General features: G+C 38.2%; 2 pseudogenes; both read left to right on the top strand.

The window, feature by feature from the left end:
• The first annotated feature begins 7,780 nt into the window (after positions 1-7,780).
• Positions 7,781-10,782, top strand: LOC120138557 (annotated as a pseudogene).
• A 361-nt stretch (positions 10,783-11,143) lies between these two features.
• Positions 11,144-21,966, top strand: LOC120138528 (annotated as a pseudogene).
• Positions 21,967-25,285: the final 3,319 nt, after the last annotated feature.

Genomic DNA, 25,285 nt, shown 5'->3' with positions numbered 1-25,285 from the left:
GAGCATTAGATGATGATGGTTTTGAAAAGATTTCAAGTGAAAGCTTTAGCAAGGAAGCATGGGAGAAGCTGCAAACCTCTTACAAAGGATCCGAGCAAGTGAAGAAGGTTCGTCTCCAAATATTAAGAGGTAAATTTGAATCCTTACACATGAAATCATCTGAGTTTATTTCAGATTATTTCTCAAGAGTAGTAGTTGTTTCTAATCAATTAAAAAGAAATGGTGAAAAGTTAGAAGATGTGAGGATAATAGAAAAGATACTCTTCGTTGGATCCCAAATTTGAGCACATCATCGTGTCGATTGAAGAAACTAAAGACTTGGAAAAATGATGATCGAGCAACTCCAAGGATCATTGCAAGCATACGAAGAGAAGCATAAGAAGAAGCATGAGTTTACTGAGCAACTCTCAAGCTACAACTCAAGGATATGCATGAAAGCCAACGCAATGATAGAAACCAACGTGGCCAAGGTAGATGTAGAGGTCATGGACGAGGTGGAAGTCGAGGTCGTGGACGAGGCTAGAATTACAAAAACAACAATTCCAACAACAACTATGAGAAAGGAGAAAGTTCAACATGAGGCCGTGGAAGAATCAATCCGAACTCAAGGCATGACAAATCTCAAGTTCGATGTTATAATTATCAGAAGTTTGGGCATTATGCTTCAAAATGTAGAGCTCTCAACAACAAAATTGAGGAGAAGGACAATTACGTGGAGGAAAAGATAGATGGAAAAGAAACTCTTCTTCTAGCACGAAAGGAAACTGATGGTGGCCAAGCAAATTCCTGGTATCTTGATAGTGGTGCAAGCAATCACATATGTGGAAGGAAAGACATGTTCATGGAGCTAGACGAGTCAGTAAGCGGAAATGTTTCTTTTGGAGATGATTTCACAATAGTGAAAGGGAGAGGTAACATTCTTATCCGTTTGAAAGATGGGAGACATCAATTTATTTCAAATGTCTACTATATGCCCAATATGAAAAGTAACATCTTAAGTTTAGAGCAACTGGTAGAGAAATGTTATGATTATTCTTATGAATAATTATAATCTTTCTATAAAAGATTATAAGAATAACTTCATTTCTAAAGTGCTGATGTCAAATAATAGAATGTTCTTGATCAACATACAAAATGATGTTGCAAAGAGCTTGAAAGCTTGCTACAAAGATGCATCATGGCTTTGGCATCTTCGATTTGGGCATCTCAATTTTGGAGGTCTAGAGCTGTTATCTAAGAAGGAGATGATGACGGGACTACCTCGCATCAACCATCCTGACCAGCTTTGTGAAGGGTGTCTAGTCGGGAAACAATCCAGGAAAAGTTCCAAAGGAGTCAGAGACAAGATCAAGAAGCCACTTGAGCTCATCCATATCGATGTGTGTGGACCGATCAAGCCAAGCTCTCTCGGTAATAGTAACTATTTCCTTCTCTTCATTAATGATTTTTCAAGAAAAACCTGGGTATATTTCTTGAAACAGAAGTCAGAAGTTTTTGAAGTCTTCAAGAAGTTCAAAGCAGCAGTGGAGAGAAAAAGTGGTAGAAAGATCAAAGCCATAAGATCCGATAGAGGTGGAGAATTTACTTCTAGGGAGTTTCAAGAGTTTTGTGAAGCAAATGAAATTCGTCTACCAATGACAGTTTCTAGATCCCCCCAGCAAAATGGTGTGACAGAAAGAAAAAAACATAACAATCCTCGACATGGCACGAAGCATGCTCAAAAGTAAGAAACTACCCAAGAAATTTTTGGCGGAAGCAGTAGCGTGTGCAGTCTACTTGACAAACCGATCTCCAACAAGAAGTGTATGGGGAAAGACACCGCAAGAAGCATGGAGTGGAAGAAAGCCTGGCATTTCCCACTTGAGAACCTTTGGAAGTATAACCCATGTTCACGTACCAGACGAGAGAAGAACGAAGCTTGATGATAAAGAGAGAGTTTTATCTTCATCGGCTATGATGCTAATTCGAAGGGCTATAAGTTGTACAATCCAAACAATAAGAAGTTTGTGATTAGTCGAGATATGGTCTTCAACGAAGAAGGAGAATGAGATTTTAACTCTCATACAGATGACTTCAATTTCTTTCCTCAGTTTGAAGAAGATGAGCAGACAATGAGGGAACAACTAGATGAATCTCAACAAGAGCTTGCAACTCCACCCACTTCACCAACATCAACCACTCAATGAGACTCATCACCTTCGTCATCGTCAAGTGGGAGTCAAAGTGAAAGAGTTGTGCAACGCACAAAAGCCTTAGAGATCTCTATGAGGTAACTGAATGACAAGATAATCTTACATTATTTTGTATGTTTGCCGATTGTGAACAGTGAGCTTTCAAGAAGCGGTACAAGAAAAGAAATGGAGAGATGCGATGGATGAAGAAATCAAGGCCATCGAGAAAAATGACACATGGGAACTTACCTCATTTTCCAAGGGACATAAGGCGATAGGTGTCAAATGGTGTACAAAATAAAGCAAAATGCCAAAGGAGAGATTGAAAGGCACAAGGCGAGGCTAGTTGCTAAAGGCTATAGTTAAAAGGCTGGAATTGACTATGATGAGGTATTTGCTCCTGTTGCTCGATTGGAGACTATCAGGCTAATCATTTCTTTGGCAGCTCAAAACAAGTGGAAGATACAATAGATGAATGTAAAGTCTGCCTTCCTAAATGGAGTTCTTGAAGAGGAAGTTTACATTCAACAACCATCAGGCTATGAAGTTAAAGGGCACGAAGACAAGGTGTTGAAGTTGAAGAAGGCTCTTTACGGGCTAAAACAAGCACCAAGGGCATGGAATAGCCGAATCGACAAGTACTTCCAAGAGAATGGCTTCAACAAATGTCCCTACGAGCATGCTCTATATATCAAGATCAAAGATGAAGATATTTGGATTGTGTGCCTCTACGTGGATGATTTGATCTTCATTGGAAGCAACCCAAGCATGTTTAATGAATTCAAGGATGTGATGATGAAATAATTCGAGATGAAAGACATGGTGTTCATGGCGTACTACGTTGGCAATGAAGTTAAGCAACAAAAGGATGAAATTTTCATTTCACAGGAAAGCTATGCAAAGGAGATATTGAAGAAGTTCAAGATGGAGAACTGTAAGCCAATAAGCACACCGGCAGAATACGGGATCAAGATGACCAAACATGAAGAAGGCGAAAGTGTAGATCCAACATTCTTCAAAAGTTTGATAGGAAGTCTACGCTATCTAACTTGCACGATACTCGATATTCTTCACGCAGTTGGATTTGTTAGTCGCTACATGGAATCTCCAACAACCACCCATTTAAAGTCGCAAAGAGAATTATTCGTTATCTGAAAGGTACAATTGACTTTGGCTTGTTCTATTCAGTTTCTAATGATTACAAGCTTGTTGGATATAGCGACAATGATTGTGGTGGAGACATAGATAATCGAAGGAGCACTACTAGATTCATATTTTCATAGGAGATATTGCGTTCACATGGATGTCAAAGAAACAACCGATTGTCACATTGTCTACTTGTGAAGCGAAATATATTGCTGCTACATCATGTGTTTGTCATGCAATTTGGCTTAGAAATCTATTGAAGGAGATAAGTTTGATACAAGAAGAGCCTACCAAGGTTTGTGTCGACAACAAATCAGCCATTGCCTTATCAAAGAATCCAGTATTCCATGATTGAAGCAAGCACATCGACATTCGCTACCACTATATAAGGGAGTGTGTTGCAAGAAACGATGTGGAAGTTGAATACGTGAACTTACAAGATCAAGTTGCTGATATTTTTACCAAGCCACTGAAAAGTGAAGACTTCATAAGATTAAGGAACTTACTAGGGGTCACAAGATCAAGTTTAAGTGGGGGGGTGTTGGATCATAAACTTGATTCATTATGGGAGCCTAAACCCAAACTCAAACTATATTGATGTCATTGCTTACATCATTTAAGTAATGATGTCATTGCTTACATCAATTTAGTTAGGTGAGAGTTAGGTATTTGTTGAATTTGTAATGGTTTAAATTAGTTTATTTATGTGATGTAGGATTGTTCTTGAGTAGTATAAATACCCCTCCTCGTTTTAGTTTTAAGCATCAAGAAAAATTAAGAGTTTCTAAGTGAGTGAAGACGCAAAGTCTTATAAGAATGAGTTGTAGTTTTGGTTTTGAGTGAGAGTGCTCTTGTAATATTTGTTTGAGTTTAATAAAGGTTTGTGTGTGTTTTATTTCCAACAGTCCCATCGTCTCTTTTAAGTGCTGATATAGTATTCGCACATCTACGTGCTAGGGTTGATGCATGGAAGAATTTTGTGTTACTATCTCCCTCAAGAACCCATTGGGAGCATGGTTTTTGTTTCCACGTTGATTCCTCGTGTTCTAGGACTGTTAATAGTTCTTAGGGGAGTTGGATTTCCAGATTGGCTAAAAATTCGGAATGACTTTCTTGAAGTTTTTTATCAATACCTCTGAGTCGTGTTAGCAGTTCCTTTTTCTTTTTTCCTATGTGGCCGAAAACTTCCCAAATCCATTCGGTGACTGTTGTTGTGAAAGCTTGTATATTATCAAGAGCGTCGTGTTCCTTTACCCATGTCTCCTTCAGAAAATGTTTAAACTGTTCATGCTTCTTCCATGCTGCTATAAAGCGGAATGGCCTGCTTTTATTGCTTTTCTGTTTTTCGGTGTTTTAGAGGAATATAGGTCTATGCTCCGATCCTTTTTTTTTGAGGTGTTTAACAGTGGTACCTGGAAATTTGTCAAGCCAGCAGGGGTTGGTTAAACACCTGTCCAATTCTGTCGGAGGTTACCTCTATACCATGTGAAAGGTGGTCCTATGAACCCCAAATCCATAAGACCTGCATTGTGGATGAAATTTGCAAAACGATGGCTGCTTCCTCGTCCTTGCCTGGGTCTAGCCTCATCTTTTGGTTCCAGACATGTTTTCGTCTGGTTCTTTGAGGGCTCGCTTATATTGCTGTAAAGTATAGCCATTCGTCAGCACTCTCGTCTCGGAACCGCCCATTTTTAAATTGGTTTGAAATATGAAGAATTTCCATGTTAATGGAATCTCGCCACATTAACCAAATACCTCCTTTGAAGCCATGAGCTTCAACGCGGAATGTGTGCGGAAATCCGAAGCTTGAAATGACTCTGTCAGCTTGTCTCCCTGAAATTCGGGTTTCAAATAAAGCTAGCTATCACTTTTGGTCGATGCTCTTTAACAAGGGTTCTGCGGAAAGTTGGGCTTACTGCGCCCTGACAGTTCCAAAAGATGATCGACATGGTTAAAACGAGTCTTAGTGCACCAAGTTTCAAAACTCGGTTTGATGACCGGTTTATTCCTGAACTTCCACCTCAACTAGGTTTGGCGTGGTGGATTCCATCGGTTCTTCTGCGGTTTCAGATGAGAGATCCATTGGTGTATCCTGGTCGCTTTGCCGACATTGTTTGGTTTCTCTCTTTTCACCGTGTGAAGTGAAAGCTTCTAACTTCTTTGAAACATTCTTAGCTGAATCGGTTTGGGGCTGTATTTGAGGGAGCTTGTGACGTTTTTGTCTTCATGATTTTCACTCCTTTGTGTCTACTGTTCCAACTTGCTTTATTAAGGTCCTTTTTGTTTTTGTTATGCAAGATACTGGTTGAAGCACCTTGTTCATATCCTTTCTCCACTATGGAAATAGATGTGTGATTTCCTTTCTTTTGATTGGTTCTATGGGGATGGACTACAGCTGGCTGTCCTTCCACAGATGGGACAATGTTCATTCGTATTTTTTCTGGATTGTTGTGTTCTGCTACTTTCTTCTTTTTACCTGGATTTGATACCAGGTATGCTGCATTTTTTATGAGAGTTTTCTTTTGTATTTCAGCTTGGGTATGGTCAGTCAACTCTATAATTTGAGCGTTTTGTTTTTTCACAGTGGTTGTTTCTTCTGTTTGGTCATCTGCCCTGTCTTGTGTTGTATCCTCCTCTCCTAGAATTGCAAACCGAGAACCCTCTGAGGTGTTACCTGTGTTACCTTCCTTTGCTCCGGTAGCAGCTCTAGTATTAGTTCGGCTTCGTTGATTCGTAGCGACCATCCATGGTCCATAAAGTTCATTTGTTTATGGATTTGGATGTGGGTTTTGTTCTTTTTTCTTCTTCTGTGATTTCCATTTCCTGATTGTTCGTTGGACATGCCTCCTTAGTGTGGCCATAAATCCCGCATGTGAAACAGATGTGTTGGAGTCCCTCGGATTTGGATGTGGGTTTTGTTCTTATTTTTCTTCTGTGATTTCCATTGCCTGATTGTTCGTTCGACACGCCTTCTTAGTGTGGCCATAAATCCCGCATGTGAAACAGATGTGTTGGAGTCCCTCCTATTCCAGCTTATGAACGAAATCATCGATGCCAATGCATGGTCTTAGTGGTTTGTTTAAATCCACCATAACGGCGAGTTGACCGAACTTACCTCTTTCTCCTGCCTGGATATTATAATTAACTAAATCGGAAAAATACGATAACATGCGAAGGGTGTTTTTCCGAAGTCGAGAAAGATCTACTCCAAAGTTGTACCGTCAGATAGTTTCCATAAATCATCTATGGTCCTTCTGTTAGAACGTCTCTATAGTCATTCGTCTTCGAATTTGACCATATAGTAATTATTTTCTAGGTCGTTCAGTTGGATTTCTCCTCTGGGTCTCCATAAGGCGTGTATTCTGTCAAGTAGGGTTTTGTACCCTATCGAACGGCCAAGGAGTCTCACTATGACCGATACTCATGCTCTTATCGATTTGTTCATGTATTTTTTAAGAAAACTTTATTGTTGGGAACTCACCTGAATCATCCACGATGCAATCCTCGTCCGTGACCACAACTTCATCCATGTCGAAACCAGATTCAGAACTTATTCTTTCCTCTGAAAACGGGGTTATTGGCTGTTATTGATGCATATGAAATTCTTCCTTGCATGTTGTGCGTGTTGCTTTGTTCTTCGTTACTTGTTCGCATGGTGACTGACTCAGTATCTGCGTCCATGTCGGTGGTCTCTGTGTCCGTTGTTCTTGTATTGTTTGATTCTGCGATTTTCTTTACCTTCTTGGTCACATGCTGGTCTTCTTTTGACAATGGGGATCCCGGTCTTTCCAAGATAGTCGGTACTCGGTAATCCCAGGGTTGGTATTTCATCTGGTGGTGTGCCGTTGGTGGTGCCAAAGGCTTCCACGATAGATGCTCTGGCGGGGTTAGGGTTTCCTACGATAGAGAGCTCTCCCATGTAACTAACGATTTATTATTATTATTATTATTATTATTATTATTATTATTATTATTATTATTATTATTATTATTATTAATATCATATGATTTAATTATTTTTCAGGACCCTATATATTTTAAAGTTAAGCAATTCCTATCATAATACAATCTTAACTTCGTCCATGTCAGAAATTTTAATAGGGATTGAACTATATATTTTTATATAATTAATTTAATAAAAATGGAATAACAAGTTGGTAATAGGAAGGTTCAGATCCTCATTCCAATCAAATGTGAATGTCATATTATAAATCAACTTTGACTCTTTTATTACTTTTAAATAATATATACAAAAATTAATTACGAAAACATAAATTTTATTTTATTATTTTTTAAAAATGAAATAAGTTATTGACTTATAAGTCCGGATAATTTCTAACTTGACTTTGTAAAATGCACGTTGCTTACACGTTACAAATAGAGGATGACATAATTTTTAAAAGACAAGTGAATGACAGTGAAGCAAAAAACAAGTTGCAAAACACAAAGTCAAACCAATCACGATGAAGACAACTGAGTTGTTTAAAATCATGTCCGGTCTGGAATTGGTAATGTCATTTGATATAAATTCGTACAGTGATATCATACACATCAACTTTCAAGTTCAATGGCGACTTCCATATGCCAAAACAATATTATTCTCATTTTCCTATTTATTTTTCCATATTTCAACAGAATCTTGGCAGGATTTGCAGTAAGTTGTTTCATCCTAAACCCCCCCACCCCAAAGTTTTAAGTTTTGTATATATTAGCATTTGTGGATGTTTGTTGTTTGCAGTACACGTCTTCACAAAACTGGGTGAACCATGGCGGGGACTTATATAACCGAAGGTATGCGGAGAAAGAGAGCAAAATCGGGCCTGAAACTGTTTCCCGTTTGCGGAAGAAATGGGAATTCGTCGCCGGAAAAGACATAACAGCGACGCCGGTGATTTCCGATGGAACCCTTTATTTCCCGAGCTGGAATGGGAACATATATGCTGTTAATGCCTCTGATGGATCCCTTGCGTGGGAGAAAAACTTGGGGGACCTAACAGGGCTTAATGCCACTGGTTTTAATGTTAATGTGAACTGGACAGTTTCAAGAGCATCGCCGACCATTGCCGACGATTTGTTGATCATTGGAATATATGGACCTGCAATTGTTATTGCAGTTGAAAGATTAAGTGGTGAGCTTGTTTGGTCAACCCAGCTTGATAACCATGCCACTGGTGTTATCACCATGTCTGGAACTTACTACAAACGGTTAGTCAATTCACTACAAAGCTCCGTAACATTTGAAATACTCGTATTTCACATTCATATTCGATGCATATCTTACTATAGATTTAGATTGAATTAAATTCTGCTTATACGGACCGTCATTTCTGACTTTAGAATCAGTATTGTGATATATAGTGCTGCAATTTGATGGAAAGAATTCAGCTGTCATAAAAATCTTGTTAGACACTAGCAATCTAGTGGAATGAGATACTAGAACTCTTACGCAAGATCAAGAGTTCAAATCCTAACGTTTGTAAATAGAATAAAATGGATTGAAATGATCCCTCTTACTTTTAAAATACTCAATCGAGACTAATTGGTCTATTGATTATATACCAATTGATATACCAAATAATAAATATCTTGTTTGACACTTTAGAGCACAATTAGATAAGGCCAATATGCTGCAGGCTGCATAGATTATTTATATTAAGGCCTATAATTGAGTAAAAGCCAACTAGAGGAATATTATAATTTTTATTAATTATTCCAAATATCTCAAATGTTGGGTTAAATTATTAAAATAAAATTTTTATTTATTTTTATCAAAATAGCATTCAAAACACTTTATTTTTAGAATAGCACTCTTCCTTGAGGAAGTGTTTTTATTTATGTGATAGATCACATGGGTTGTTTCTCTCAATATTGACGTCTTCTTGGAGTTGTCACATTAGGAAAGACGCTTCTTTGAGGAAGAGTCTTTCAAAAGACCAAGTAAGCACACCTTTCATTTTATATGGAAAAAGTAGTTGTTATTTTAGGAATTAAATTTTTTTAGGTACTATTTTAGTAAAAAAATTAAAAGAATGTTATTATAATAATTTAACTTAAATGTTGTCTAATTTTATATTAATTTTATATTTTGATTTTTCTTAAAATATTAATATTATTAATCATGTTCATTTATCAGTTTAATTGTTAATTTAAAAATTAAATATTAGTTTGAATTTAGAGTGAAATATATTCAAAACCAAATTATTTGGGATCAATATTTTACATTAAACCTTCATAAATATGAAGCACCATTGTTCTTGGATAGATAATCATGGACAACGTGCATGTGTAATCTTATTACGTTAACTTAGCGTTCAGTTTCAAACTTGCAGGTAAAAATTTTTACGTCGGCACATCTTCACAAGAAGAAAGTCTGAGCATCGAGCAATGCTGCACATTCCGCGGCAGCTTAGCCAAATTAGACGTCCGGACCGGCAAAGTCCTATGGCAAACCTTCACTCTACCGGATAATTTCGGGCAAAAGGCGAGTACGCCAGAGGAAGTATCTGGGGAAGCAGTCCATCGATCGATGCCACTCGAAACCTTGTCTATGTTGGCACCGGGAATCTGTATTCGGCTCCTCTTCGTATACTCCAATGCCAAGAAGCCGAGAACAATCAAACAGTGCCAACTAGTCCAGACAAGTGTATTGAGCCTGAAAACCACTCAAATTCAATCCTAGCTTTTGATTTGGACGCAGGTGCTATCAAGTGGTTCCGTCAGCTATCTTTGGTTCTTTGCCTGCAACAATCTTTCGACCCCAAACTGCCCTCCCGGTCAGAATCCCGATGCCGATTTCGCCGAGGCACCGATGATTACTAGCATCAAAGTCAATGGAACTAAGCGAGATATTGTTGTTGCTGTCCAGAAAAGTGGTTTTGCTTGGGCTCTAAACAGAGACAATGGTGAACTTATTTGGTCTACTGTAATTTGGCTTCAATTCATCATTTAGTATCCATAGTTTTCCTTCTAATGCTTCACTTATATTTATACATGTCCTGTATGTATAGGAGGCCGGACCTGGTGGAGCAGGCGGAGGAGGCGCAGCTACGGATACGAAGAAGGTCTACACCAACATAGCCAACTCAGCATTCAAGAATTTTACTTTGAGACCATCGGAAATAAACACGACAGCGGGTGGATGGGTGCAATGGATGATGCTAACAGTGGCGAGATCTTATGGTCGACGGCGGATCCAAGCAATTCCATGGCTACTGGGCCTGTGACCGTAGCCAATGGTGTAGTTTTTGCCGGTTCAACATATAAACAAGGACCTATATATGCCATTGATGCTGAAAATGGGAGAATATTGTGGTCATATGAGACAGGAGCAACAGTGTATGGTGGAATGTCGGTGAATGATGGATGCGTTTATGTTTGTAATGGATATAAGGTTAATTTAGGAGCCTTTTTTCCAACTTTTTCTTCTGGAACTTCACTCTTTGCCTTTTGTGTACAAGACGTTTAATCTATTTTGTGTGCTTTTGTATCAAAATACGTTAAGTTGTTGGCTAAGGTACTGTCACATGATTAGGAAGAACACTATTTGCTATATTTATTTAATATTAAAATGTCGACAGATTGAATTGATAATGTAATGGTTTTTGATTTAAATAGAGATTTGATTTTATAGACTAAAATCATTGAATTTTTAGATTTTTTTGTTTTTCTATTTTTACGGCAAAATAATTTTTAATAATTAATAGAATTTAGATTGTGTGTCTTACTAAAAATCTTCTTAATCTTAAATAAAAGAAAAAGAATATAATACAACTCGGATAGAGCTATTATACCAGATAGATAACTAAGCAATACAAGAAGCATACAATATGAAGGGTGAGTATGTGATTCCTATGCACGAGGTTTTTGCGGTGGCATAATAGTGGAGGAGTGTTAAGGAATGTTTCGCTGTTTTTGCATGCTTGTTGAAGATCGATGAAGTTTTGGTGTTATGTAGTGTTTTTCAGGTTTGGTGTATCTGGGTCTCGCAGTGGAGCGGACCATCCATATTGATGTTTGTTTCGTTTTTAGTTCAGGTTCGGTAGTCCAATATGTTATGATTGGAGTTTATGTGTATAGGTGTTTGTGTGAGCATTCTTGTGGTATGGGGTTTGTTATGCTGGATTTATGTGTTTGTCATTGTATTTGTTTCCTTCCACCTCTTGGTTCACTCTTTTTCTCCATTTAGGATTAGGGAGGTTTTTAATGAGAGCATTGAGGTAATGTACTTTACATTCGTTTAAAATACAAAGTACCCTCTTTCAAAAAAAAAAAAAAAAAAGATAGAACATGACCCAATTAATGCAAAATACTCTACACATGATTTACCCTTTATCACCACCAAACTTTAAAGAGCTCAGACCTTTTCATACCCTCCTTAGTTAAATGATCTGTCATTCTATTTTGAATTCTTGATACATATATAAATTGCACCAACGAAATTTCTACAATATCATCAAAAATATTCTACAATATCTACGGCCTCATTAACGGTAAATCAATCCAATTTCTCTTACATAGCCTGATGATGTTCTCAACACCCCTCCACAGCTTGCAACCCTCGTTTAAATTGAATATATTTTATTTAATATTATAAGTATATTTCTATAATATTTATTATTTGTGTTATAAAGGTTCAATATCATTCTTCAAAATATTATTTTGCGAAGAATATTCAAGAAACTTAATTAAGTGGTTAGTTCATGGACCTTTCTAAAATAAATAAAATAAATTAGCTAATCATGTTTCCATATATAATGGGATAAGGGGAGATAGGGTAGTAGGTTATCCCCAACGCCAGGTTGAGAGCAGCTTCCGTGGAAGACCTCTGTTATGAATTGCCCTCAGTGGGACTCGATCCCATAACCACAAAGTTAAGAGCATTGTGTTCTACCAACTGAGCTAGACGGACCTTTTTAATTTATTTAAAAAATGTTGACATGCGAGTGTTCCGTATTAGTTCTTATTGATGATCTAATGACTCAATGAACGAAATCAAAGTTTTCTTTAATTCCATAATTCAAATGATTCTTTCTATTTCGATGACTAAAACGCAGGCATTCTAAAAATTTAGTGTTCTTTTGTCTAACTTGTTTTTAATAAAAGCAAGTGCTGCTGGATAGAGGTCTGTAAAAAAACCGATATGATCTGATATGAAAAATGAAAAATTTGATCTTTTTTTTTATTTTCAAATATTTAGATCGAATATTCGAAAAATCGAATTGAATATGAATCAAGTAAATTCTAATTTCAGATTATTCGAAAATCCGATAACAATTGGGTCTTTAGAGTTTAGACACTATTTAGCTCAACAGATAAGTAATTCAATAACCAACTAAGACTCTAATTCAATAAAAATTAGAATGTTTAATTAATTATTATGTGTGAATAATTAAATGTATAAAAAATACAATAGAGGTATAAAATATGCTTATAAAGATATAAAGCCAAAAAATTTAAATTTTATATATAATTTTTTTCTCAAATTAAATTTTATGTTTAGATCAAAATATTCATATATCCGAAAATTTTGATATTTGACTTTTTCAAATAAGATACATATCACAAATTTAATAACTCGAATGTATAGATATCCAAAATTTTAAATAAAAATAATATTCGATATCCGAAAATAAATGCCCCTACAAACAAAAACCAGCTAACGCAATTTGCGTCATAACCACACATGCCACCATTTTGACGAAGAAAACTTTCATTGACTTGTGGAATTAGGTATTGTGCCAAATAATTGAATCTCCAATTAGAAGGGTGCACTTTTAATTTAATTGATTCAAATAATATTTTTTTTTAAAAATGAGGTAAGTATAAAGTAATATATTTTTAAAGATAATTTTTAATTTTTTAAACATTAAATAATCGTACTCCTAATATTTTTAATGCTCTAACTTAAAATTTTAAAAATAACAATAATTTATTAACACCGAAGTCACGTAGGTTCGTACTTCAATTAATGTTTCTTAAATTCATAGCTGTGGGCAACTTGTATCTTGGATATTGAAACTCCACTTTATTTTTTAAAATTAATTTATGACTATATGATCTATCTATAATAATCAAACGATACAAATTGACAGTATCGAAAATATCCTCTTCTCAATAAGACCCGCACAACTCAGTCATGCCAAGCAGTCAACCATTAATGGAGCATCAAACACAACCTACAACTAATCCCTAAACATATATTTATTAATTTAATTGATATTTGCTAATTATTTTGTGATTATGAAAAAAATGTTATAAATTTAATGGAATTAATGTAGAATCTTGTTTTGATAACTATCCATGATTTATATGTCCCAAACTTTTTATGAAAATTTTACTTTAACAATTAAAAATACATTATTCATATATTATTAATATCAAAATAATTTATACTTCCGTGCCACGTTTTTGATTTCATTTAATATCATACGTGCATAATTTATTGTTGCGATTGAAGGAAAAAAGTTATATGTAATTATTATTTGCATCGTTTCCACCTTTTAATAAGATTTATTTATTTATTTTAAGTTATTTTTATAAATATCAATTAAACATATATAGTTTATTATGAGAATTAGTTTTAATTTAATTTATTTAATAATTAGACGATTATAGTACAAGACATTTATATGAATATAAAATTCAAAACTTTTAATCTAATTTTTAAAACGTAAGGGGACATACATAGTCTAATTTTTTTTAAAAAAATATAATGAAAATTTCAATCTTTTTGACAAATAGTAATTTATTGATTCATATTCTATTCTATGAGATCTTTACAAAAATATCTCATATGCTCAAACGTTTGAGTGATGAATGAGAAATTAATTCTCAAAATATGATACTTATGCATTGTGTAAGGAAAATGAAAAAAATCCATATTCCATATTAGTCGGATAACAAGCATAGAAAATGTTTATATACAGCAATCCGCTAATATGTTATTAAATGATTTGAGTTGAAATTTTGCCTCATGTATTCATGCAAGATGCAAATCCAATTATATAACTATTGATTCAACTTGTCTCCAATTGTGTATTTATTTTTATATTTTTTTATTTATTTATTGTCTCGAATTGTTATATTTCTAACATTATATAACGATAACAATACCTTCCAAAACTATTATCTTAGAAAATAGTGATGTGAAACAAAATCATACTGATAGTAGTGAATCACGATCATAATTTAACGGGTAGTGGCTAATAAGAGACTGTTATTCCAGTTATTGTTCAGTTATAATAAAATAAAAAAGTATAATAGTCTGTTGTGACAATTAAAATTATTATGTTTCACAATAAATTATATGAATCTAAAAAATTCATCACCGCAATACTTGCTGTAACCGCAATAGTATATGTTATGTTCATAATCATGATAAATGTAATACAATAAAAAATACAATCGTAACCGTAATTTAAATTCCTATGTCAAATAGTGAAGTAGTTTTGTTAAAGGTGACAATGATGATGTGCAGGACTGGCTAAACCAAGGAGGAAATATGCTAAACAGGAGATTTGCGGACACTGAAACCAAGATAAGCCCAAGAACAGCTTCAAGGCTACGATTGAAGTGGAAATTTTTTGCAAGTCGAGATATTTCTGCAACACCAGCAATTTTTGATGGAACCCTTTATTTCCCCAGCTGGAATGGATACATTTATGCCATCAAAGTATCAGACGGAAGTCTTGTTTGGAAGAAAAATTTGCGACAGCTGACTGGTCTTAATTCAACAGGAGTTATATCCAATGTCGACGCCAATGCAACAGTGTCGAGATCCACTCCGGTGATGGCAGATGATCTGGTTATCTTTGGACTTAGTGGACCGGCTTATGTTGTTGCAGTTCGACGATCGGATGGGCGACTTCTCTGGTTAGCCCAACTCGATAAACACTACAAAGCAGTCATCACCATGTCGGGAACTTATTACAAGGGACATTTCTACTTTGGCACATCTTCAGTAGAGGTGACTGTCAGCGTTGAACAATGTTGTTTCTTTCGAGGAAGTTTTGTTAAACTAAATGCCCGGACTGGAAAAATCCTGTGGCGAACCTATATGTTGCCTGACAATTTCGGCCGCCTCGGGTAGTATGCCGGAGCCACCCTTTGGGGAAGCAGCCCGTCGATCGATATCCGAAGGAACCATTTGTATATTGCCACAGGAAACCTCTACTCGGCACCTAAAAGGGTAAGAGATTGTCAGGAGAGACAAAACAATCGAACAGATACACCTACTAATGATGAATGTGTGCAACCCGAAAACCACTCGGATTCAATTCTAGCTCTTGATTTGGACAGAGGAAAGATCAAGTGGTTCAATCAGTTAGGGGTTATTGATGCAGAAGGATCCAAGACAGATGATGCTGAGCTGTCAGATTGCATCTTGATGGTGCTGAGATACCATGAGTTGGAAGATCAGCGCAAAGGCGGGAATTGATTGTGATATGTTTCTCATGGGGCCGTTTTGAGTATGCTTCAGTCTTTTGGCCATAACTTTGGCTACGGATGTCAGAATCGCGCATAAGACCCCAATCCGAAAAGCTCTTTTCGACGCGCACGCTGTCCACATGAGCTATGCTCAATGTGGCCTTTTTTCAACCTTAAATTCTGCCGTTTTTCCCTCCGAATCACTAGATTTAGATATTTTTTTACTATTTATGGTAATATTTCGATTGTCAATTAGGAAGTAATTTTAAATCCGATTTCGGCCGGATTTTTTGCAGATTGCTTATTTTATTTTGAATTTGAATTTAGAGTGATTTTCGGGATTTTGCTATTTTTGGTAAAATTCGATAAACAAGATTTTTGGCTACAACAGTCCGGCTTGTGGACTGATTTTGGATAGTTTTTGATTTTATAATATTTTATTAAACTCTAAAGACTTTTTCTCTGGTTTTTGGGCGAATTTTTTCTTGTGAATCACCTGTTGGAACTAGCCTACAGGATAATCGTTATTCTGTCTGGCGTCAGTTGGCATCAGAGCTTCAACATCTTCTTGGGAAATTTCACCAGTTTCAATGGCTGGAGGTTGTGGTCGTGGTCGTCGTGAGCAGGTTCCGAATGAGGAAGCCCAACGCCGTGATCGCAGCGTTCAGGATGTGTGATTGCGGATTTGCAGAGGCAAGTCGCAGAATTAACCCAGCGCCTGGCGGTGCAGGATTTCGAGGATCATGAGGCCTCTGACCACGATACCAATTCCACTTTCGAAAACCCATATCACAATCGTGCTCAATTCCGGGAGCACCGGGAGCACCGTGGTCGGGAGGAGCGTCATGGAGACCTCGGTTTCAGGTTGATCTCCCTGAGTTTTTTGGTACGTTACAGGCCGAGGGATTCGTGGATTGGATTAATGAAGTGGAGCATATTTCTGAATATAAGGAAGTCCCCGATCGTATGAAAGTGAAATTGATCGCCATCAAACTCAAGGGCAGAGCATCTGCGTGGTGGGAATAGTTGCGACGTTCACGAGAAAGATAGGGCAAGGCCAAGATCACTGATTGGGAGAAGATGAAGATGAAGATGAAGGGTCACTTCCTTCCCTTCGGCTATACGCAAACCTTATTTCAGCAACTTCATGTGTTGAGGCAGGGCGCGCGATCAGTCGATGATTACACGGAGGAGTTTTACCAATTGGTCGTCCGGAACAATTTATCTGAGACGGATGAGCAGATGGTGGCATGATATTTGGGGGGTTTACGCCAACCTTTGCAAGATGTCCTCAGCCTTCATTCATTGTGGAGTGTTTCGGAAGCATACCAGCGTGCACTTGCTGTTGAAAAATAGAAAAACAGGAGACCAGTGATCAGAAACGATCACAACAGTCGACCAGTTCACCCTCAGGATTCCCGTCCTGCTCAGCAGCCACCGCAGGGTAATTCTAACCCTACTATTAGATGTTTTCGTTGTGGTGAACAAGGGCATAGGGCGACTGATTGCAGGAAGCCTGCTAGTCAAAAGGGCAAACATTTGTTGATTGAGAAAAACGCGGAAGACGAGACTGAGGAGATTAGCGAACCCGTGTATGACGATGATGAGACTGATGATGTGCTGTATGGAGATGGTCATGAGACTCTGGTCGTTAGAAAGAGTCTACTTACCCCCAAGGGTGATTCAGGGGACGATTGGTTGAGAACCAGTATTTTCCACATGACCTGCACAGTTGCAGATAAAGTCTGCAAAATGATCATTAACATGGCAGTTGTGAGAATGTAGTTTCCGAGGAGGTTGTCCAGAAATTGCAGTTGAAGACGGACCGTCATCCTAAACCATACAAGTTATCATGGCTAAATAAAGGAAGTGAGGTAATAGTTGATAGGCGATGTCTCGTATCTTTTTCAATTAGTAGAAAATATTTTGATAATGCCTGGTGTGATGTTGTGTATATGGATGCTTGTCATATATTGTTGGGTCGACCTTGGCAATATGATCGCAGTGTCATTCATGACGGACGGAAGAATACATATTCCCTTAGCATCAAGGGAAACAAGATTGTGTTGGCGCCCCGGCGGGAAGGACTCACTCCTACCCCGGTAACCAATAATACTAACCTGCTTTCTATGTCCAGGTTTTTAGATTAGATTGAGCATGGAGGCGTGGTCTCTGCCTTACTACCTTGCAAGAATAGTGTAGTAAACGTGGATACGGATTTACCAGTAGAGGTACAGCGGCTGCTAGCAAAATTCTCTAACTTGATGCCAAAGGATCCTCCTCTTGGGCTATCACCTATGAGGGATATTCAGCAACAAATTGACCTTGTTCCTGGGTCAAGTTTACCAAATTGACCATCATATCGCGTCAGTCCCAAGGAGGCTGAAGAGTTACAGCGACAGGTAAAGAGTTGTTGGAGAGGGGCTATATCCGAGAGAGTATGATCCCATGTGTAGTCTCTGCCCTGCTAGTGCCAAAGAAAGATGGTTCTTGGCGTATGTGTTGACAGCCGAGCGATCAACAGAATTACAGTGAAGTACCAGTTTCCAATTCCCCATCTAGATGATATGTTAAATCAGCTATCCGGTTCTAAGATCTTCTCAAAAATTGACCTTAAAAGCGGATACCACCAAATCATAATAAGGCATGGAGATGAGTGGAAGACATCATTTAAAATGCCTCAAGGTTTGTATGAGTGGATGGTCATGCCTTTTGGGCTATCCAATGCGCCCAGTACGTTCATGAGATTTAGGCATCAGGTCTTGCGACCTTTTATGGGGGAATTTTTTGTAGTTTACTTCGATGATATCCACATTTATAGTCCGACATGGACTTCACACTTTGATCACCTCCGTGCTGATTTTGAGATGCTGAAAAAAGAGTGCTTGTTCGTCAATAAAAAGAAGTGTTCTTTCTTCACTACTTCTGTGACTTTTCTTGGTTTTGTTGTGTCTACTGATGGTGTTCATGCAGATCAGTCAAAGATAGATGCAGTCTTGGAGTGGCTCAGACCAAGGACCTTACATAACATCCGAAGTTTCCATGGATTGGCATCTTTCTACCGTTGGTTCATTAGAAATTTCAGTACTCTAATTGCCCCTATCACAGAATGCCTCAAGGGCGTGATTTCCAGTGGTCTGAGGAGGCAGAGGCCAGTTTTCAACTGGTCAAGCAGAAGATGACCGAGGCATCAGTTTTGTCACTTCCTGATTTTGACAAAGTGTTCGAGGTAAATTGTGATGCATCTGGCGTTGGCATTGGTGGTGTTCTGAGTCATGCAGTCTATTCGGTTGCTTTTTTTAGTGAGAAGCTATCAGGATAAAAAAAACTACTCCACTTATGACTTGGAGTTCTATGCCATAGTTCAATCACTGAAGCATTGGCGTCACTACCTAGTACAGAAGGAGTTTATTCTATTTACTGATCATGAGGCCTTGAAGTACATCAATGTCCAACACAAGCTGAGTAGACGTCATGCCAAGTGGGTGGCATACCTGCAAGAATTCACTTTTACGCTGAGGCACCAAGCAGGGAGTTTGAACCGCGTCGCAGATGCCCTGAGTCATCGTACCTTACTCCTCACCACCATGAATACCAAAGTTGCAGGCTTTGAGACGTTCACATATATGTATGCAACTTATCCTTTCTTTGGAAGAATATTTCAGGAGGTAACTGAGGGTCACCGTCATGATTTGTTTTGCATAATGGGTATCTGTTTCGTGGATTATAGTTGTGCATTCCAGATTGTTCATTGAGGCAGCAAATTATAAGTGAACTTCATAATGAGGGACACTTTGGTCGAGATAAGACCTTGCCCATATCTCTTCTGACTTTTATTGGCCCAAGTTGACTAGTGATGTGGCCCATTATGTGGACCGTTGTTATGTGTGCCAACGGTCTAAGGGAGTTCTCACCAATGCGGGCTTGTACACTCCCTTACATGTTCCTGAAGCTCCTTGTTTTGATGTCAGGATGGATTTTGTACTAGGCTTACCCCGCACCCAAAGGGCCTCGGATTCTATCTTTGTTGTGGTTGACAGGTTTTCCAAGATGGCTCATTTTGTAGCTTGCAGAAAGACTATGGATGCTGACCGGATTGCCCATCTTTATTTCAAGGAGATTGTGCATTTACATGGTGTTCCTCGATCCACCACTTCAGATCGTGATACTAAGTTCATCAGTCATTTCTGGAAGAGCATGTGGGGGAAACTGGGAACGCAGTTGAATTTCAATAGCGCCTACCACCCCCAGACGGATGGCCAGACCGAGGTGGTTAACAGAAGTTTGGGAAACCTTTTGAGGTGTTTAGCAGGAACGAAGCCGAAATAGTAGGATTTGGCATTGCCTTAGGTAGAATTTGCCTACAACAGATCAAAAAACAGAACCACAAGTTAAGCACATTTGAGATTGTCTATGGTCAGAACCCAACCGGGGTGCTGGACTTAGCCCCTATTCCACGTATAGGACGTTTTAGTCCTAAAGCATATGAGATGACAAAGTATCTTCGGGGTATCCATGAGCAGGTGAAACAGACCATTCATGAGAGCAATACCAAGTACAAGACTTGGGTTGACAATCATCGTCGTCAGGTACTTTTTGATGTTGGTGATTTTGTTTGGGTTGTATTAACTCGTGATCGTTTTCCTGTTGGTGAGTATAATAAGCTTAAGGATCAGAATATTGGACCTTGTGAGGTCGTTTAGAAGATCAATGATAATGCTTACAGGTTGCGCCTTCCCAGTCACTTGAAGACTTCTGATGTCTTTAATGTGAAGCATCTGAGTCATTGTTTTGTGGATTCTGATGACACTACTCTGAACTCGAGGACGAGTTCTTTCCAACCCGGGGTGACTGGTGCAGAGGGATCCGAGAGATGATGCTGAGCTGTCAGATTGCACCTTGATGGCTCTGAGATACCATGAGTTGGCAGATCAGCGCAAAGGCGGGAATTGATTGTGATATGTTCCTCATTGGGGCCGTTTTGAGTGTGCTTCAGTCTTTTGGCCATAACTTTGGCTACGGGTGTCAGAGTCGCGCATAAGACCCCAATCCAGAAAGCTCTTTTCGACGCGCACGCTGTCCACATGAGCTATGCTCCATGTGACCTTTTTAGACCTCAAATTCTGTCGTTTTCCCCTCCGAATCACTAGATTTAGATATTTTTACTATTTATGGTAATATTTTGATTGTCAATTAGGAAGTCATTTTAAATCCAATTTCGGCCGGTTTTTTGCAGATTGCTTATTTTATTTTGAATTTCAATTAAGAGTGATTTTCGGGATTTTGCTATTTTTGGTAAAATTCCGATAAACAATATTTTTGGCTATAACAGTTCGACTTGTGGACTGATTTGGATAGTTTTTGATTTTATAATATTTTATTAAACTCTAGAGACTTTTTCTCTGGTTTTTGGGCGAATTTTCTCTTTGAATCACCTGTTGGAACTAACCTACAGGATAATCGTTATTCTGTCTGGCGTCAGTTATGATGTTTGGTTTTTCGCATGCAACAACAATGTGTCGAACCCGAAGTGTCCTCCTCCTCCCAACCCCGATGCTGATTTTGCAGCTGCACCAATGATGCTAACCACATATGTTAATGGAACTATGCGAGACCTTGCTGTTGCTGTTCAGAAAAGTGGAGTTGCTTGGGCTTTAGACCGTGACAATGGCAACCTTTATGGTCCACAGTAAGATATCTTAAATGTTCATTACATCCTTGAAACATGTTCATTACATCCTTAAATTCAACTGTACTTTTGGAATGCGGCAAGCTGGACCTGGTGGTCTCGCCGGCGGAGGAACATGGGGAGCTGCCACAGATGAAAAGAGAGTCTACACCAACATTGCTAACTGGGCGCAAAAACTTCACCTTAAAGCCATCCACAAAGGTCACTACTGGTGGCGGATGGGTAGCAATGGGTTCTAAAAATGGCAACATCCTTTGGTCGACAGCCGACCCTAGCAATGCTACAGCCAGTGGCCCTGTGACCGTGGCAAACGGAGTTCTATTCGGTGGTTCGACATTTAAGCAAGGACCAATTTATGCCATGAATGCAAACACAGGAGAAATCTTGTGGTCTTATAACACAGGGGCCACCATATACGGTGGCGCGTCAGTTAGCAATGCATGTGTTTACATAGGACATGGATACAAGGTTAGTATTGGATTCAACAATCCAGAATTCACTGCAAACTCACTGTTTGCCTTTTGCGTCTCTTGATCGATCCCGATAAGACAAATTGCAATAAACTAAGCCATTTATAATCTTCAATAAAGCTGATATTTAGTGCTTATTTAAATTTGTAGATGAAATAGCATACATCTCTTTACAGTTTTTTTTTAAGATAAAATGCTTAAAATCAATTAATTTTTCCACAATGATTCTTATTTGCAAAAACATTATGAATAACAATCTCAGAGAGCCCTTGTTTTACCTATTCTGTTAATTATTGAGTTCCATGTAATCAGAATATGGTTTAAAGGCACCGTTGAAAATGGGGGAAAGGAATAAGGCTGAAGCAATGAACTTCCTGTTTGAGAAGTTGAAGATGACAATCCATTGAAGTAGCTTGATGAACATGATTACTGATCTTTTGTTGGATCATAAACTTGATCCATTATGGGAGCCTAAACCCAAACCCAAACTAAATTGATGTCATTACTTACATCATTTAATTAAAGATGTCATTGCTTACATCATTTAATTAATGATGTCATTGCTTACATCAATTTAATTAGGTGAGAGTTAGATATTTGTTGAATTTGTAATGGTTTAAATTAGTTTATTTGTGTGGTGTAGGATTGTTCTTGAGTAGTATAAATACCCCTTCCCATTTTAGTTTTAAGCATCAAGAAAATTAAGAGCCTCTAAGTGAGTGAAGAAGCAAAGTCTTATAAGAGTGAGTTGTAGTTCTTGTTTTTGAGTGAGAATACTCTTGTAATATTTGTTTGAGTTTCAATAAAAGTTGTTTGTGTGAGTGTTTTATTTCCAACAAAGTGGCATCAGAGAGTTGGAAAGATCGAAGGTCTCGACGAGAGGAATACGACGCCGCCAGAATTTTCTCAATCTGAGTTCTGACGCACCGCCACGCACGCCGGAAGACTGCTGCCAGAAAATCGAGTTGACTCACCGAGTTGAGCCGATTCAGCCGAGTTGGAGCTCTTGACCGAGTTGTCCAAGTCCCTCCAAAGTTTTTTTTCATCGTTCCGGATTCATCCGTGCAATCGGATTTTACAAAATCTCATTATATTGAGAGATATGGCAAATGGTATGGCACCATTCCAAGTTCCGACACTCAACAACAACAACTACGACAATTGGAGTATCAAAATGAAGGCACTTCTTGGATCACAAGATGTGTGGGATATCATAGAGAAAGGCTATAATGAGCATGCGGGATGATGTTTTTGCTACTCTTACACCAGATCAAAAGACAACTTTGAAGGATTCAAGAAGAGAGACAAGAAAGCTCTCTACCTAATCTATCAAGCATTAGATGATGATGGTTTTGAAAAGATTTCAAGTGCAAGCTCTAGCAAGGAAGCGTGGGAGAAGCTGCAAACCTCTTACAAAGGATCCGAGCAAGTGAAGAAGGTTCGTCTCCAAACATTAGAGGTGAATTCGAATCCTTAACATGAAAGCATCTGAGTCTATTTCAGATTATTTCTCAAGAGTAGTAGCTGTTTCTAATCAATTAAAAAGAAATGGTGAAAAGTTAGACGATGTGAGGATAATAGAGAAGATACTCCGTTCGTTGGATCCCAAATTTGAGCACATCGTCGTGACGATTGAAGAAACTAAAGACTTGGAAGAAATGAAGATCGAACAGCTCCAAGGATCATTGCAAGCATACGAAGAGAAGCATAAAAAGAGCATGAGTTTACTGAGCAACTCCTCAAGCTGCAACTCAAGGATATGCATGAGAGCCAACGCAATGATAGAAACCAACGTGGCCAAGGCAGAGGTAGAGGCCATGGACGAGGTGGAAGTCGAGGTCGTGGACGAGGCTGGAATTACAACAATAACAATTCCAACAACAACTATGAGAAAGGAGAAAGCTCACACGAGGCCGTGGAAGAATTAATCCAAACTCAAAGTATGACAAATCTCAAATTCGATGTTATATTGTCAAAAATTTGGGCATTATGCTTCAGAATGTAGAGCTCCCAACAACAAATTGAGGAGAAGGCCAATTACGTGGAGGAAAAGACAGATGGCAAAGAAACTCTTCTTCTAGCACGAAAGGAAACTGATGGGGCCAAGCAAATTCCTGGTATCTTGACAGTGGTGCAAGCAATCACATGTGGGAAGGAAAGACATGTTTGTGGAGCTAGACGAGTCAGTAAGTGGAAATGTTTCGTTGGAGATGATTCCACAATAGCAGTGAAAGGGAGAGGTAACATTCTTATCCGTTTGAAAGATGGGAGACATCAATTTATTTCAAATGTCTACTATGTGCCCAATGAAAGTAACATTTAAGTTTAGGGCAACTGGTAGAGAAAGGTTATGATATTCATATGAATAATTATAATCTTTCTATAAAAAGATGATAAGAATAACTTCATTGCTAAAGTGCCGATGTCAAAGAATAGAATGTTCTTGATCAACATACAAAATGATGTTCCAAAGTGCCTGAAAGCTTGCTACAAAGATGCATCATGGCTTTGGCATCTTCGATTTGGGCATCTCAATTTTGGAGGAGGTCTAGAGCTATTATCTAAGAAGGAGATGGTGAAAGGACTACCTCACATCAACCATCCTGACCAACTCTGTGAAGGGTGTCTAGTCGGGAAACAATTCAGGAAAGCTTTCCAAAGGTCAGAGACAAGAGCTAAGAAGCCACTTGAGCTCATCCATACCGATGTGTGGACCGATCAAGCCAAGCTCTCTCGTAACATAACTATTTTCTTCTCTTCATTGATGATTTTTCAAGAAAAACCTGGGTATATTTCTTGAAACAGAAGTCAGAAGTTTTTGAAGTCTTTAAGAGTTCAAAGCAGCAGTGGAGAGAAAGCGGTAGAAAGATCAAGCCATGAGATCCGATCGAGGTGGAGAATTTACTTCCAAGGAGTTTCAAGAGTTCTGTGAAGCAATGGAATTCGTCGACCAATGACAGTTCCTAGATCCCCCCCAGCAAAATGGTGTGGCAGAAAGAAAGAATAGAACAATCCTCGACATGGCACGAAGCATGCTCAAAAGCAAGAAACTACCCAAAGAATTTTGGGCGGAAGCAATATCGTGTGCAGTACTTGTCAAATCGATCTCCAACAAGAAGTGTATGGGGGAAAGACACCGCAAGAGGCATGGAGTGGAAGAAAGTGGCATTTCCCACTTGAGAACCTTTGGAAGTATAGCCCATGTTCACGTACCAGACGAGAGAAGAACGAAGCTTGATGATAAAAGCGAGAGTTTTATCTTCATCGGCTATGATGCTAATTCGAAGGGTTACAAGTTGTACAATCCAGACAATAAGAAGTTTGTGATTAGTCGAGATGTGGTCTTCAACGAAGAAGGAGAATGGGATTTTAACTCTCATACA

The sequence above is a fragment of the Hibiscus syriacus genome, unplaced genomic scaffold (assembly GCF_006381635.1).
Source record: "Hibiscus syriacus cultivar Baekdansim isolate YM2019G1 unplaced genomic scaffold, ASM638163v2 tig00110694_pilon, whole genome shotgun sequence".
Classification (NCBI taxonomy): domain Eukaryota; kingdom Viridiplantae; phylum Streptophyta; class Magnoliopsida; order Malvales; family Malvaceae; genus Hibiscus; species Hibiscus syriacus.
Note: the sequence above shows the minus strand (reverse complement) of the source record. Positions and strands in the feature narration are given on the sequence as shown.